The following is a 16,710-nucleotide window of genomic DNA, read 5'->3' as shown; positions in this document are numbered from 1 at the left end:
GAATCATAAAATGACCCTTCATATTGACCAGATTTCCAACATGAATTTGAAGTGCCTTTCTACTACCTTTATTCACTCAAAACCACTTAGATAGAGCGGATTGACACATCTCAGTTGTTCTGAAATGGAATGCGCTTGCTCAGAGCAAAATCGCCCACAAAGCGTGTGTGCGAAGTGAACTGGTGGTGGTAACACCGGTTGAAACTCACCACTGGGCCAGTTGGTAATCAGAGTTAGTGGCTGGATTAGTAGTGGGATAGACTTAGACACAAGTCTACCCTCAGCCATAAAAACTCATCAATTGATGGGCCATGCAAAAAACTGTATGTAAACTTCCCTCAGATCCTGAAGGAAAGGAAGAGTGTACAATATAGATCTATATCTGACATCTAGAATTGCTACCATGCGTAATTCAGCATCTCTCTCCCTTGATTTCCTCACACCGCCTCTACTACTGTATATGTAGGACAGGGCATTATCTAAGAACATAATTATTGTTACTATTTGTAGACCCTCATTAAGGCAAAATTCCCAAGGAGTTATCAATTCAGAATGGAAAATATATCAACTACTACTACTACTACTACTACTACTACTACTATTATTATTATTATTATTATTATTATTATTATTATTATTATTATTATTATTATTATTATTTTTAATGGCTCCAAGAAAAGAGGCATAAGAATGAAATAAAATGAAGCAGGGCATGGCATTTAGGGAAAAAATGACATTTAGGGGAAAAAAGGAATATTTCAGTGTATTCTGAAATTCTTATTTATTTGTTTGAATGTTTGTCAAAATGATTCTAAGCAGCTTCATGAGGCTGAAAGAGCCAACAATAAACACACACACACACATCATTATAAAAGAACATTATGTTCTCTGATGGAACAACAAATTTTGCCTTATATTAATAGAAATGATTAGTTTCATTAAAACAATGCTATCTGATACGATTTTACTTGGAAGTAAATCCTGCTGTGCTCAGTGAAGCTTACTCCTCTATGACATGTACTGTATCTAGGATAACATAACACAATGATTATGGAAACAGAACATATCATGGGAACAATATATGAATGTTTACAAAATTACTACTATTTCATAGGTCATAATGATATGTGCTCTCTGAATCTTTTGGCACTAGCTCTGTGCTCTCTTCCTTATTTCAAACTGCAGTTCTAATAGCTTTTTTCAGTTTTGTGCTTGGTTGCCGGGCTAATGGTCTGATAATAACAAAATCTCTTCGTGGAATCATATAGTTATAAGCAACATGATATTATAAAGCAGCCAAAGCACCAGCTATTATTGGATTCTTCCAATTGCAATAAAATGAAAAATTATTTGCTGCCTCATCTACTGAAAAACCATGGTTTCTACTAGTTAGAAGTCCATTACAAGAGGGCGGGGCAAGTGATGACACTTGTATCATGACATCCTCATGTAAATACGTATTTGAATTCCCTACCCACCCACCCAGTCTTGCAAGCAGTCAAGCAGTCAAGAAATACATTACTGTACATTTGTTAGACCAGCTATGAAGACCTTGGAATATATATTCAAATGCCATGATGATGTGACTATACCTACAAAGATCAGAACTGGGAAGCCATGGGATTTGTTGTGAAGAGTCTATGGAAGTGAAAATTGAACTTAGAAGAAACAGAATAGGAAGAGTATTAATGCTTTTATATTATCAAGTTGGAGAAGACTCCTGAATCACTGGAACAGTCAAGAATACAAATAGATGGATCACCAAACAAATCAATACAGAATTCTTACTTGAGGCACAATCACCAGGCTCAAATTATTCTACTTCAGATATATGTGAAGATCTATCTTTCTGGAAAAGGCTATCATGCTGGAAAAGGTGGAAGGAAAGAAGAGAAGAGGATGAGTAGCAGCAAAGGCTCAGCTACAGTGAAGACAGGTGTACCATTGGAAGAGCTAAAAACTAGGGATATCTTGGAGGAAGTCTATGTGGCCATGAGGAGTTGAAAACAACTTGATGGCACATCATTATCCTCAATCATATATTTGCATTAGATATTATCCTATGAATAGGTAATTGCGTCATTTGCATGATGACAGCCTATGCACATGTCATAATTTATCCATTCTTCTTAGTAATGCCGTGTCTGACGAAGTGTAGTGAAGCTTAATCGTAAGTTTAAGTTTATCCATAAAAAAATCTTTTGAGTTCAGTTGCACTTCCATTTGAAAGAGAGGTGCATTAGACTGCAGAGGTCTAGGAGGTAGGATTTCCTTGCTCAGGTATTCAGCCTCTTTTCCAAAAGTCCTATAGGTTGTCGAAAGTGAACTCACACCCATTACTTTCAAATCATATCTTTCTTATATTCCGTGTTGAAATAAAAACAAATGGGCGTGCAAAAGCCCTAAAAGTCATCAAACATATAAAACGGAAATGAATAACAATAACAATGGCTAAACAGAGATGTTGGTTTCCAGCATGGCTCACTGTCAGAGAGAACAGGGGCCATAGTCTAATAGTATCTAAAGAGCTGGAATTTTCTCCCCTCTGCTACAGGCTGATGATTTAGGAAGAGCACGGCATAGATCAGGTCACCTCAACTAGTGCAGCATCAGCATGGCTGTGCTCTAAAATGGAGGGGAAGACTTTTTTTCCCCTTGGTAGCTAAGCTATCACACACCTGCCTAGAGGAGGATCTACCATGTTTTCCCGAAAATAAGACCTCCCCTGAAAATAAGCCCTCCCCGAAAATATTTAACCGCATATGCAGCCGGTCCCCGCCATTTCCTCTGGTTAGGGTTAAGGAGACAGAGCTGGAAATCAGGTAAGACGGCAAGAGGAGCCCCATCTTGCTCCACACGCCCCAAAATAATAAGACCTCCCCGAAAATAAGGCCAAGCGATTATTTCAGGATTCAAAAAAATATAAGACAGGGTCTTATTTTTGGGGAAACACGGTACCTGCTTAAAATAACAAGCCCCCCCATACACACACAAACATACACACAAAGAGATATCTCAAATAAGGTTTTTGTATTCCATTTAAAAAGAGCCATGTTCTCAGTTACATAAGCTGTTTTAAGGGGGGAGGGAGAGAGAGACTAAATAACTACATAAAAGATGTTTAATAAAACATTGCTTTTTCTGGTTAGTAACATTAGAAAGCCTGTTCGTTTTGGAAGTGTTTTTAATTAATGTAGAGAATCCATTTATATATCCAGATGGTTAGTCTCCTGTTTAGTGTAGACTGTATGTCTAATCTGTTTCTTGCCATGTTAGGTATCTATACATCTGTCTATACATTAATACTACCTCTGAATGCAGGAAGAAATAAATTCTTCACTCTAACCAACACAATAAGAATAATGGTGTCTTTCACATTTAAATCAAGCAGTTTATTTGCTGCATGTTAAACAGAAACATTTTATTCTTATTCTTTAAGAGCAAAGCAGCATCAACTTTCCAATCCAAACTGGCAGATCATTGAAAACTTAATGGGATATAGTAGATATTGGATCATCAGGCACAATTTTTGAAATAATCTATCTGAGCCCTGATATTAACATTTGCCTCATTACTCTCAACTTCTGCTACTGGTCAAGGCTACCAAAGCTTGGATGCAAAAAATCTAGAAGATCACTAAATGGCAACAGTGAGAATCAGAAAATTTTTCTGCTGCTTTAGAATTTAGCTCAAGATAGAACAATGAGCACTGAGGATTATTGCAGGATCACCTTCTGAGTCCAATCAAAAAGCTCTCAAGTCACTATCATTATGTTACCTCCACCAAATAGCCAGAATGATAATTTCAGGAATGGTTCTGAAGATACTGGAGAGAATTAGATTGTGTTTTGCTCCATCTGTTCTCTGGAATTAAGCTGCTTCTTTCCAAAACACAAGAAATTTGGTCAGAATGCATCCAAATAACTTCTATCATCCAAGATTGCATAAGGCTGACTCACTTGTTGTTTTTTTAAACAGAAATTCAATATATTGGGCCTTGTTCTGATCAAGACTTCTATACTCATTTTGATTTTTTTTACTCTAACAAGTGTCAGTTTTAATTTACACATTTACCACAACGATAACATGTGTTTTGACCAGGGGTGGGTTCTACTTACCTTTACTACTGGTTCGCAGCGGGGCCATGCGCGCACTCTTCTGCGCATACTCAGAAGCGTTTTGGTGACGTCGGGGTTGGTGGGCGGAGCCTCCCGCCAGTTTTACTACTGGTTCTATAGAACCGGTGCGAACCAGGGGCAACCCACCACTGGTTTTGACCCATGCTCAAGAATAGAATATATGGGATTGGATGACAGAATCTTCTATTTCTTTCTGAAAATTTTATCTGGGTGTCTAAATAATAATTCATTCTGCAGGGGAACTGCACAATTCAGACTTGAAAATCAAAAAATTAAACACAGCTTTAAATGGAACAAAAGGAGATGTTGTTAATTTCGGTGTAAGTGACATTCAGCAAAATGACCACTTTGATTTGATTATTTGCCATCAAGTGACGTAGATAGATCCTTTCCAGGATGATTTGCTGCAGCCTGGCATTTCAGGTCCTCCAGAGGTACATGCAATACTGCCTTAATAAAATACATTCACCTTGCTACTAGTCATCCCCTTTTTCTCTTTCTTTCCAACTTTCAAAGCAGTAAGGACTTCTACCTTGGGCTGGGTTCTTTAATGATTATCATATCCAAAATAGGACAATTTGAGATGGTTGTTATATTCCTCTCACATTTCCATAAAGGAGCCTCTCGCTCCTCCCTTTTCAAAAGGGGCCTGAGATAACGTGAAACAGGGCTAGTGGATGACTAAATTCAGACATAGTAAAGATGGAAATGTATAAATGTTTTACCATCCTTGTTGCCATGTAGACCTCACTATGTTACGCTCAAGTCAGAATCACTCATTGTCCTCCAATGGCATTCAAAGGATTTCCTTACCCATTGATAATAGAATGAGAAAGACTGCATAGCTGCAATCCAATCCAAAGCCCTAGCCACCCAGATCAAGGTATTGTCAACCTTTCAAGGAAGACCAGACTAGAAACAAAACTCATGCAGGCAGGTAGCAGCATCAGAACACTCCAAGGCAAACAGAAAAGCAATTTTTCCTAAATCTAGATCACACTGAGAGGAAAAGCAGATCTAAAATGTCACAGCTATGGTGTATCAGACCTTTGACAACTTTGGCCAGATCCATGACTATCATTGTGGCAATGAACTCCTCAACCACTTCAGTTTCTGCCCGCAGGAAAGGAAGATTAAAAGTCCCCCCAAGAAACTGTTTTTAATGTTGTTGTTGTTTTAAATTATAATTGCCCAGAGTCATTAGGAGTTGGGCAGCATATAAATCATCATCTTCCTCTTCAGATTTTGTTTTTCTGTATGGCAACATCAGCAACTATAGACGTCCCAAAGTTATTAATCTAATTGCATTATAAACACCATTAGAACTTGGAATGATCCTCAACATTTCCTCAGAGGTGCCATCTGATGTGAAAGTTCATCAATTATTTCTTATTTTTATCATGCAGTTTTCTTGGTCAAATACAAGACTGGTACAAGACCCTAACCCATGCTCTTTTCCAATACAGTATGAAAGAACACTCTTGCTATTGTAACTAAAATGATTGCCCACCTATAGTATTTTCCTATATCATTATTACCCAATACAGATGCCTGCTTGCTTTAGTGGGGTAGCTGGCATGCCCTAACCCTTGATACCTTGGGTGATTCCTATTAGAAGTATATACTCAGAGCATCCACACCTAACATTATTTTCTCATTCCTCCTAGGATCATCCCCTATTGTCACAATTAGGAGGCCTAGCATAACTTTAATCCTCCTGAAATTAAAATAAATAGTCTGAGTGAAATTCAGTTAATTCCTCCAGTATATGACAGTCCTATGTGGCAATAAGTTAAGATGCTATCTGAGTAGAGACTTTAGTAACAAAGTCCCTTTCTTTATATTTATTCACTTTGTGACCAACCATCTTTTTATCAGATGATTACATTTGTTAAAAGGAAGTTCTTGTCCTCAGCTGCACTATAGATTGTACATGATAATCCCTGTATCTGCTTTCACACAGATACAACCCATGAATTATTAACTTGACCTAAAAAAAATATTATCATGGGGACCCTTTGAGCTTTTATGGTGCATAATTCAAGCCATCTTGAAAGTCTTAGTGGAGATGGAGCAAACAAAAGCTGCAGGATCCAAAGCTGAAAAGATTCTGTATCAGTAGATTAATATAACAACTCTACTAGTAAAAGCTATGGCTCTGCTTAACAGTCTGGTTTTTAAGACTACAGCCCATGAATATTGACTGGATTTCAATTAAATATGCATAGCCTTATGCAGAAAGTAATGGTGTAATACCCTGTTTCCCCTAAAATAAGCTCCCCCTGAAAATAAACCCTCCCCGAAAATATTTAAACGCATGCACAGCCAGTCGCCGCCATTTCCTCTGGTTAGGGTTAGAGCTGGAGATCAGATAAGATGACAAGAGGAGCCCCATCTTGCTCCATGCGCCCCAAAGTAATAAGACCTCCCCAAAAATAAGGCCAAGCACTTTTTTCAGAGTTCAAAAAAGAAAAGACAGGGTCTTATTTTTGGGAAAACATGGGTAAGTGTAGGGTTCATTGTGAAAGTAGATAGATAGATAGATGATAGATAGATAGATAGATAGATAGATAGATAGATAGATAGATAGATAGAATTCTTTATTGGCCAAGTGTGATTGGGCACTCAAGGAATTTGTCTTTGGTGCATATGCTCTCAGTGTACATAAAAAGAGAAGATACATTCGTCAAGAGTCATAAGGTACAACACTTAATGATAGTCATAGGGTACAAATAAGGAATCGAATCATACTAGGAAACAATCAATATAAATCATAAGGATACAGCAACAAATTACAGCCATACAATTTTAAGTTGGAGGAGATGGGTGATAGGAACGATGAGACGATTAATAGTAATAGTAAAGCAGACTTAGTGAATAGAGTGATAACTTTCTGTGCAAATCCAGAGTACTGCCTTCTATGCAAGCCATATTTTGGCTCTGTACATTTAAGCTCAGAGTTACAGTAAAATTTATTTTGTACGACTGAAAGGATTTGTATGATGTTACTGAGGGTTTGGGTTCCTCCTCTCTTTGTTCATGAAAAACGCCTCCCCGCTCTCAGAGCAAATGCTGCCGCTTCTTTCCAAAGCTTCCTTCCTGCCATATTATCAAGTTCTCTTTAGAAGCAATATGATCATTTCCAGACACTCCTCAAAGAGAATCAGCTCGTCTAAAAGCCTCAGGCTGCTGCTGCTGTGAGTATAAGGGCATCTTTCTTTTGAAAAGAAGAAAGGCCAGGTTCCAGGCACTTCCTATAGTTTCAGGCCGTTTTTCCTTCTGCAGAAGTATAAGTGATGGAGGAACTGAGTTCCCGCTATCGTTTGTCCAGTCTGTTTCTAACAGGTCATGTTGTAAAATTATTCCCATCTTTGCTTCTTAGTTCCCCACTCTCCCACCTGAGAAGTTTTATATTTGTATCTTCTGTTGTGTACCCTCCAAGGAGCTATCGCTAACTGAAGATACCATCATGAAACACACTGGCATGCAAAACAATTAAAAAAAAAAAAATCACCCTGCTCATTAATAAAACCTGACAGTTTGATTTATAGGTTATTATTGCAATCTTATGGTAGTGTTTTGGGAACAAGCTTCATTGAACACAGTAGTACATGTTTATGTTTTTTTTTTTTTCAATTTGGTTTGTGAGGGGCAGGGACATCAAACCCTAAACTTAAGCAAAAGCTATTCAGCCAGCTGAAATGTAACCTTCGGTTTTGTTAAGAAACTAGATAACCCATGCCTTTTGGGGTCATCATTTCAGAGATATTTCCTCACCAGATTTCTCAAGGTCTTTGACAATATGGAACTTCTAATGTACTGCCTTTGTTGGAAAAGTTAGGATATGTTCAGAGATGTATCTGCCTTGAAAGCAGCTCATATTGAACTGTACAGCACAATCAAGCATCAGTACAGGAAGTGTTGCATGACATTTTGTATTATGTCATAAACTGCTTTATGCAAGGGAGGGAGGGAAGGAGGGAGGGGGAGGGGGAGAGAGAGAAAGAGAGAGCAATTGTCAGCAATTTAGTTTAATGAAAAGAAGGACTAGGGGAGACATGATAGCAGTGTTCCAATACCTCAGGGGCTGCCACAAAGAAGAGGGAGTCAAGCTATTTTCCAAAGCACCTGAAGGTAGGACAAGAAGCAATGGGTGGAAACTGATCAAGGAGAGAAGCAACTTAGAACTAAGGAGAAATTTCCTGGCAGTTAGAACAATTAATAAGTGCAACAACTTGCCTCCAGAAGTTGTGAATGCTCCAACACTGGAAATTTTTAAGAAGATGTTGGATAACCATTTGTCTGACGTGGTGTAGGGTTTCCTGCCTAAGCAGGGGTTGGACTAGAAGACCTCCAAGTTCCCTTCCAACTCTATTCTATTCTATTCTATTCTATTCTATTCTATTCTATTCTATTCTATTCTATTCTATTCTATTCTATTCTATTCTATTATTTCTATGTCCCATTGATTTCAGCATTAGGATCCAAAAGTAGTTTAAGACTAAATGTAAAGCATATTGCATTGGAAGAAAGTAGCAGTGAATGAAGTAAGCACATATAGGAAGTAGATATACAGTATACAGAGAGAGAAAAAAATATAAATGAAGAAAAAACACATTAAATATTGTTCTGGATTGTTCTGTGAAATTCCTTATTTTTTGCTGAATAATCTCACTGTTTACAATAAAAGTAAACAAGTCATACATAGACAATAGTTGAATTTTTCCATGGATGGGGTACTTGAAATCAATTTATTAGTGGGGCAGTAACAGTGGTGGGTTTCAAAATTTTTACTACCAGTTCTATGGGCGTGGCTTGGTGGGTGTGGCAGGGGAAGGATACTCTAAAATCTCCATTCCCACCCCACTCCAGGGGAAGGTTACTGCAAAATCCCCATTTCCGCCTGATCATCTGGGACTCGGGAGGCAGAGAATAGATGGGGGCGGGGCCAGTCAGAGGTAGTATTTACTGGTTCTCCAAACTACTCAAAATTTCTGCTACCAGTTCTCCAGAACTGGTCAGAACCTGCTGAAACCCACCTCTGGGCAGTAATATACTACGAAAACATTGACTCCAGTTTTTTATACTTGGGCACAATATAGTATTTAAAGGTTAAACTATATCATTTTTAATCATAAACCAAATACATGCTAATAAGAGTTTCCGGCCCTAGTTAGAGCCTTCTGAAGAACAACCAGATACTGTATATCTATGTTGAACTACACTCCAGGAACCAAAGTTTAGCTAGAAAATACAAAGAAGCACAGAACGATTTCTTCGCATCTGCAGAATTCCTTGGCCTAGAAAAAACAAGAAGTTGAGGTGATTTTGAAACTATTATCATAAATTAACTTTAGACTGCTTTTTGAAGACAGTGAAACTGAGTCATATTTGCCACCATTTCCTTAACTTTTTAAACCTGGTATCTTATTATTGTAGGCTGCCAGTTCAAAATACTTGCGGAACAGAAATAACGCTTTTTGCTAACTTTATTTAATGATGACAGTAAATTCTATATTGAAAGATAATAAAGGGATTCAGCCACCAATTTATTTTGTTGTTTTTAGTTTTGCTGAGTGACCTAAAAACCACTGCACATGCTGACACTGCTTTTAATTCCAGTTTCCCGTTTCCATTTTCAACAGCAAAGGAAAATCTGTCTCCTTATTAAACACACAATCCTCGTACTGTCTAATAATGCTACTGCTGAACTAATAACACTCTGTATATGGTCTTCTAACCATTCTTGCAACCCACAAGCATAACATGGAATTTTAATTTCATTCAAGATGTGGTCTAAACATGCTAAAGAAATGAAAAGAAATAAGTGTTTTCAGATACATTTGCATATAGGCTCAGTTTCAGTTTTGCTCCCAATAGATCTACAGAAGATCTACACCAGCAGTGTCAAACTCAAGGCTTGGGGCTAGATCTGACCGGCAGGGTGCTTAGATCTGGCCCATGGGGCCACCTTCGAAACAGCAAAGGACCGGCCCGCAGTGCTTCTGCCCAAGCTTCGTTTTCGCTGGCAGAGAGCTTGGGCCACCACAGGCACCCCTGAAACGAGTGATGTCGAGCTGGCCATGCCCCCCTTGCCCATGCCCACCCCAGTCCCCCGAGATCAAACACAATCCTGATGCAGCCCTCAATGAAATCGAGTTTGACACCCTTGATCTACACCAATGCCCTCAAATATCAGCTAAATTTCTGACTATCAAACCCTGTGTCCACTGTTGCATTATAAACTAAGTTTGTCTATGACAAATCTAGGGAGACTAAATGTATGTCAAAACATTGTAATTAAAAAAGCCCAGTTCAAGCATGTCTACTTCATGACATTCAGCAGCTGCTTCTGTGACACTTGTACATTTGCCTCTGCTGGCAAAAATAAGTGGCTGACTTGAGCCACCTGTGCATTTTTATTCTCTCTCAATAAGATATATTTAGATCATTATTCTTCCCTGGGATCACAGAGAAATCAACTAAAGTCACTCTCAATTTCTGTGCATGAATTGGTTTTAACCTTTTCATACAAGCTGTTTTTTATATATGGGTTAAATTACCATGCGTAGGCGTTGAAAATAGCAAGGAGCTGTCCTTCATTCAAAGTAATAAAGCTAAAGCTTACACACTTAATGGAAATGGTAATTCACAGATGCTATGCATAATAGCATGTTAATTTTTCCCAAGAATACTATTGCTAATAATATTTGTCCTATTCTATTGCACAGACACATTCAACAGAATATATTGCTTCATTAACTTGTCCCCCATTTTGTGTTTGCCAAAATATCTGATTCCTTGGATTCTGAGCTAGGCTAAAAGTTCTACATTACTCCTCATTTTATTATTAGATTTCTCCTGCCTGTATTTTGAACAACTCCAGATCATGTACATAATGCTTTCACCTCCTATTTTCCTCACAGCAACAACACTGTGAGGTAGGCTGGATTGAACAAGTGTGAGTAACTGGTTTGAAGCAGTGGTGAAATCCAATTTTTTTTACTACTGGTTCTATGGGCTTGGCTTGATGGGTGTGGCAGGGGAAGGATATTGCAAAATCCCCATTCCCTCCCCACTCCTGGGGGAAGGATATTGCAAAATCTCTATTCCCACCCCACTCTGGGGCCAGCCAGAGGTGGTATTTGCTGGTTCTCCGAATTACTCAAAATTTCCACTACCGGTTCTCCAAACTGCTCAAAATTTCCGCTACTGGTTCTCCAGAACCTGTCAGAACCTGCTGGATTTTATCCCTGGTTTAAAGTCACCCAGCCAGCTTTCATGTCTAACAGAGGATTAGAACTCAGAACGTCCTGGTTTCAGACCAGCACCTTAACCAATACACCAAATTGACTCTCATAATGTCATTAGACAAACAGAGCAAGTAGTTATTCAAGTTATTCAATTGGCACTTGTGGTTCATCCACCATTTTACCCTCACAACAACACTACAGGAAGGTCAGAATGGGAATCTGAGTACCTTATCATTCAATTTCAGGTCAACTAAAGCCATGATGTTTAACACTGCAGCCACTCCGCAGAACAAGATGCACTGCCAAACAATACATACTTGGTAATAATAGAAAAAAATGGATAATGCAACCAAAATGTAAGAAACATGAAACACAACAATTACATTGATTTTTGAGAGTGAAGGTTCATTCTCCGAGCTGGTGGATTGGTTTCTGAATGTTTCGTTACCAGGCTAGGTAACATCTTCAGCAGAGTTTAGTGTCCCTTTCCTTTTTACACTCATCCAACACCCGAGCTACAGATATTTGCCACTATTGCAAACATTGATTTTTTAAAAAAGAAAAAACACTAACTAGGTATTCCCAAAGACTCTACAGAACTGTTCCATTTTAAGCAACATCTGGAACATTAAGAGGGATGGTGAAAGTCTTAAACCCAAAGGCAGACTACTCCAAGGGTGAAAAATGCCATACATTCCTATTGGAAAATGACAAAGAAGAGGAAAACATCTGGCTACCCAACATATGCACTCTAGATTAGTGGTTCTGAACTAAGGGGAGGCACTGGGCACCCTGAGGGCCCTAGGGTATTTCAAGGCAGTGGTGAAATCTAAAATTTGTTACTACCGGTTCTGTGGCTTGGGGGGGGGGGGGTAATGTGACTGGGTGGGCGTGGCCAATTTTTTTTTTAACTTTTAAAACCATTTTTTCTACAACCTCTTCAGTGAAGAGGTTGTAAAAAAATGCTGTCAAAAGGCTCTGACGATCCCAGCTGAGTTGCCTGATCGGCAGAGACTTTTTTTCTTTTAAATGCCTCTGACGATCAGGCAACTCAGCTTGGATTGTCAGAGGCATTTAAAAGAAAAAAAGGGTTTTTATCTTTTAAAAGCCTTTGATGATCCCAGCTGAGCCACGTGATCATCAGAGGCTTTTTTTTTTTACTTTTAAAAGCATTTTTTCAGCCGAAGAGGTTGTAGAAAAAAAGCTTTTAAAAGTAAAAAAAAAAAAAGCCTCTGCTGATTGTGCAGCTCAGCTGGGCATGGGGGGGGCAGGAATTTTTGCTATTGGTTCTCCGAACCACCCGCTTCCATTGCTACTGGATTGGGCGATCCGGTCCGAATCGGGAGCATTTCACCCCTGGGCACAGGTGAAAAACATAAAACAGGTGGCAATGACCATGCCAAGGGGGACACAGAAAAGCAACGTACTTATCCTCAAAATACTGTCTTGTTGATTCCAGAAAACACAGCAGTTATTATCCCAACTCTATATGGGGTCTGGATGTGGGGTGGGGAGACACAGGAGAAAAATAGGAAGTCGGACATAGAAGAAAAAAAGCTGAGAAACCCTACTCTAGATGTTCTGGACTTTAGAAACAGTATAGCCATTGGTAACATCTAGAGACACTGGATTGGCAAGGGCAACATTAAGCCCAAATTTACTTAATAATGGATTATTGAATTAATTCCCAAAAGTTGGCTTCACATCTGGTTTCCCACAGCGTGTTTGTTGAGGATACCAAATACATTAGATTTTAATTACTTTTATTCTTTATTGTATTTATATTATTCTCAGCGTTCCAGGAACCGTCTGTCCGAAGCTGGGTAAAGCAAACACACACACGGAATTGGCTAATACAACCCAGGGTTTAATCTCGGTTAACATGACGGTCTTACAGAAAACGCTGGCGCTGTGACTTCAGCTCAAAGACGGAGTTAGCTGGCTGCTCAGTTGCTGCGGTTTTATAGGCGTTGTAAATCAGTTTACAGCTGTAGCATCTTTGAATATACCGCCAGCTCCCACCCTTCCCATTCGAAGGCTGAGAATGCCGGTGAATGATGTCATCAGCTGTCGTCGCTGCTTTTGCTTCAGATTACCTGGATTTTCCCCCAGATGTATTCTTGAACACCCCTTCCGTGCATGGGTAAGGTTCTTGCCATCAGGTTCATCACGTGTGTGTCGAGGAGATTTGCTACTCGACAATTATTGCTTATTCCTTATTGGTATATTATTATTGATTATTGCTGTTCATCTTATATTGAGTTGTTATCTTTGTAAGCCACCTGTAGTCACTGAGAGTGAGTTTGGGGGGGGGGGTCATATACATTTTTTTAAACAAATAAACAAACAAACATTGTAGCATTCAGATAGCAGTTATTCATGGGTGGTTTAAATACATAGGTAATAATAAGGTGATAAGAGCCGTGGTGGTGCAGTGGTTAGAATGCAGTACTGCAGGCTAACTCTGCTCACATTGCCAGGAGTTCGATTCCTTCTATCCTAACAGGCTTAAGGTTGACTCAGCCTTCCATCCTTCTGAGGTCAGTAAAATGAGGAGGACCCAGATTATTGGGGGAAATATGCTGACTCTGAAAACCACTTAGAGAGGGCTGTAAAGCACTGTGAAAATATGTGTCTAAGTTCTATTGCTACTGCTAATAAAAACTATAATTTGACTGAAGAATCCTATTTTAAAGGGGAGAGGCTAGTAACGGAAGATATATATACTGTATATTCATGGTTGAGAACCTATAGCCTTCCCAAAGTTTTTGAACTTCAACAACAACTCAAACTTCCTATATCCCTCTTCTGTAGGGACCATGTAACAGTCCAGGTTAAATGCAAAGAATCTTCAAAAGGGAGCAATGACTTCCCAAAGCTACCCATCAACAGTTATCATACATAGAATAAGCAGACATACAGTACAATTACACTCTTCCCATTACGGTTTGACTCACTGTCCTTATATTCAAATAACAGCATTTTTTTTTCTGAATTTGCATATGCATAAAACAATTACAATACATACATTTCATAAAATTTCTATTAAATTTTACACTTCTTTTGTGTTTAGAAGTGGGCCATCTGAAGGACCCAAAACATTGATCATATTGAAGTAACCCATATTTCAGAAATACCTTTAGAAGAAGAAGTGAACTACAAGGGCTTGTCTTTCTCCACAAAAGCATTTGTCCTTCTCCATGGAAGACAGGCAAAAATAATCCCAGTTCTATCATCAGACCACTCCCAGAATGAACAATCCATAATCCTAAGCAGTAAAGTCCCATAAAACCGTAACAGTTTTAGCTGCTGTAATTTATACTGTGGTTTAGGTCTTTCTGGTTAACCATACTCCAATGTAAAATCCTTAGTACTTGAATAGTCAGTGGTATAACAAGTGTAATAAATAACTATATCCCCCTTCCATACTCAGGAATTTCTAAGAGTAGAAAGAGTACAGTGTGCGACTGAGGTTGACCCAAGATTTGTCTGCAAGTTTTTTTTTAAAATTTGATTTATATGCCGCCCTTCTCCGGAGACTCAGGGCGGCTTACAATGCGTTAAGCAATAGCCTTCATACTTTTGTACATTTATACAAAGTCAGCTTATTGCCCCCACAAACTAGGTCCTCAATTTACCTACCTTAGAAAGGATGGAAGGCTGAGTCAACCTTGAGCCTTGTGAGATTTGAACTTACAGTAATTGCAGACAGCTGGTGTTAATCACAATGCTATCAGTCTGCTGAGCCACCAGGCCCTGAGCTGGAGGAGGAGGGGAAATAATGACAACATTGTCATGCCATCACAAGGCAAGAGTCATGATCCAGTCAGTGTATATGCTTTGTGACAATGCATGTCAGAAAGGAGTGGGACTTAAATAGCCAGAGTGTAATGCCATTTTTATCATTTTGATGAAAGCATCAGATGCTGCTGCCACCTTTGCTAGACACCTGAATTTACATGTAGATCTGCCAATACTTAATAAGGTACAACATTTTCCACTGGAATCTGGCTTCCTCCTCTGTAGGCTTCAGTCATGAACTAGAGGTTTGTCCTAGTCCCAAGTTCATCAGAATTGTTTCACTGAATTTCATTTTGCATTTTATGGGGACAGGACAGTATTGCGTTCATACTAAATCAAACTAAACCAGGATTTGTTGGATTATACTTTTTTAGAACAAAGAACAAAGAACAAATATAGAACAAAGGCAAAATTATAGTTTATAAACTATGATGGTTGGCTCCATGCAATAAACCTAGCCAAAATCAAACAAACTACATTATGTTAACTACATTATGTTCAATGTCTTCTATGAACACAACAATAACAAAACAGTGTATATTTATAATCATGAGGGATTTTTCACTGTTTCAAAGAGTTCTATCACCAAGGCTTCAGTATTTGATGTCAGGCTCCTTTACAGAATCATAAAACTTACTCGCATTCTCAAAGCAGGTAGTAATAATGTACTTTTGCTCCTTTTTCTATTCTGAGGGAATAAAGATACAATTTCTAATTGGAAACTTTAGTTCCATTAAAAGAAGAAATCTTCTAGGGGACACTTCTTCCATATTCAATTTTTAATGAGATTTTTTATTGTACACTTTAGGAGATTAAATACTGCTGAAGGCAAACCATTAACTAATGCAAATAAAATATTGAGGGGAATCTTGCTGCCAGAGGTCTTACAGTTCAAATAACGTTTATCCAGCTTTTGTTAGTGGGATGATTGGGCATTAGAAGTGTCAATCAAAGCATTGTATAGCAGAGAATCTCCTCTTAGTTCTTATTGTGGAGTGAAAAGGAAATTGGGCAGAGTGAGTTTTGTGAGTGGTGGGTAGAAAGACGGGTGTGAAGGAAGCTTGTAGGCCTTTTGGAAGTTCCAGCTGTCAGAGTGACCAGCTTACAAACATACATTCAGGCCCGGCAAGGCAAAGTTTAACATCTCATACTGTAGGAGAAGAGATAGTCGAACCTGAGGGTGGAGTGAAAAGGGGGATCAGCCTAGAATCCCTACATAGCCACAAGAGAACCTAGTCCCCACCCCAAGTGCCATTGACCCTTATGACTTAGCAGGTACCAATATTTAGCTGAGAAGATTCCTGTGTATAGATTTTTTAGCAATAAATCAGTTTAATTGGACTCCCATGTGTGAACCTAGTCTTTTGCACCTGACACATACATATATTTTAACAATCAGAATAAAGAGTTTATAAACCATTTTAATCCAGTGGATAAAAGTTAAATTCTTATTTGAAGATGAATAAAATGACCATCTATTTCCCATATTCCATTAAACACATTAAACACTTAGAGAG

Source organism: Pituophis catenifer, unplaced genomic scaffold, assembly GCF_029215685.1.
Source record: "Pituophis catenifer annectens isolate HBS135680 unplaced genomic scaffold, rPitCat1.0.hap2 SCAF_1, whole genome shotgun sequence".
In the NCBI taxonomy this organism is placed as follows: domain Eukaryota; kingdom Metazoa; phylum Chordata; class Lepidosauria; order Squamata; family Colubridae; genus Pituophis; species Pituophis catenifer.
This window is presented reverse-complemented; position numbering follows the sequence as displayed.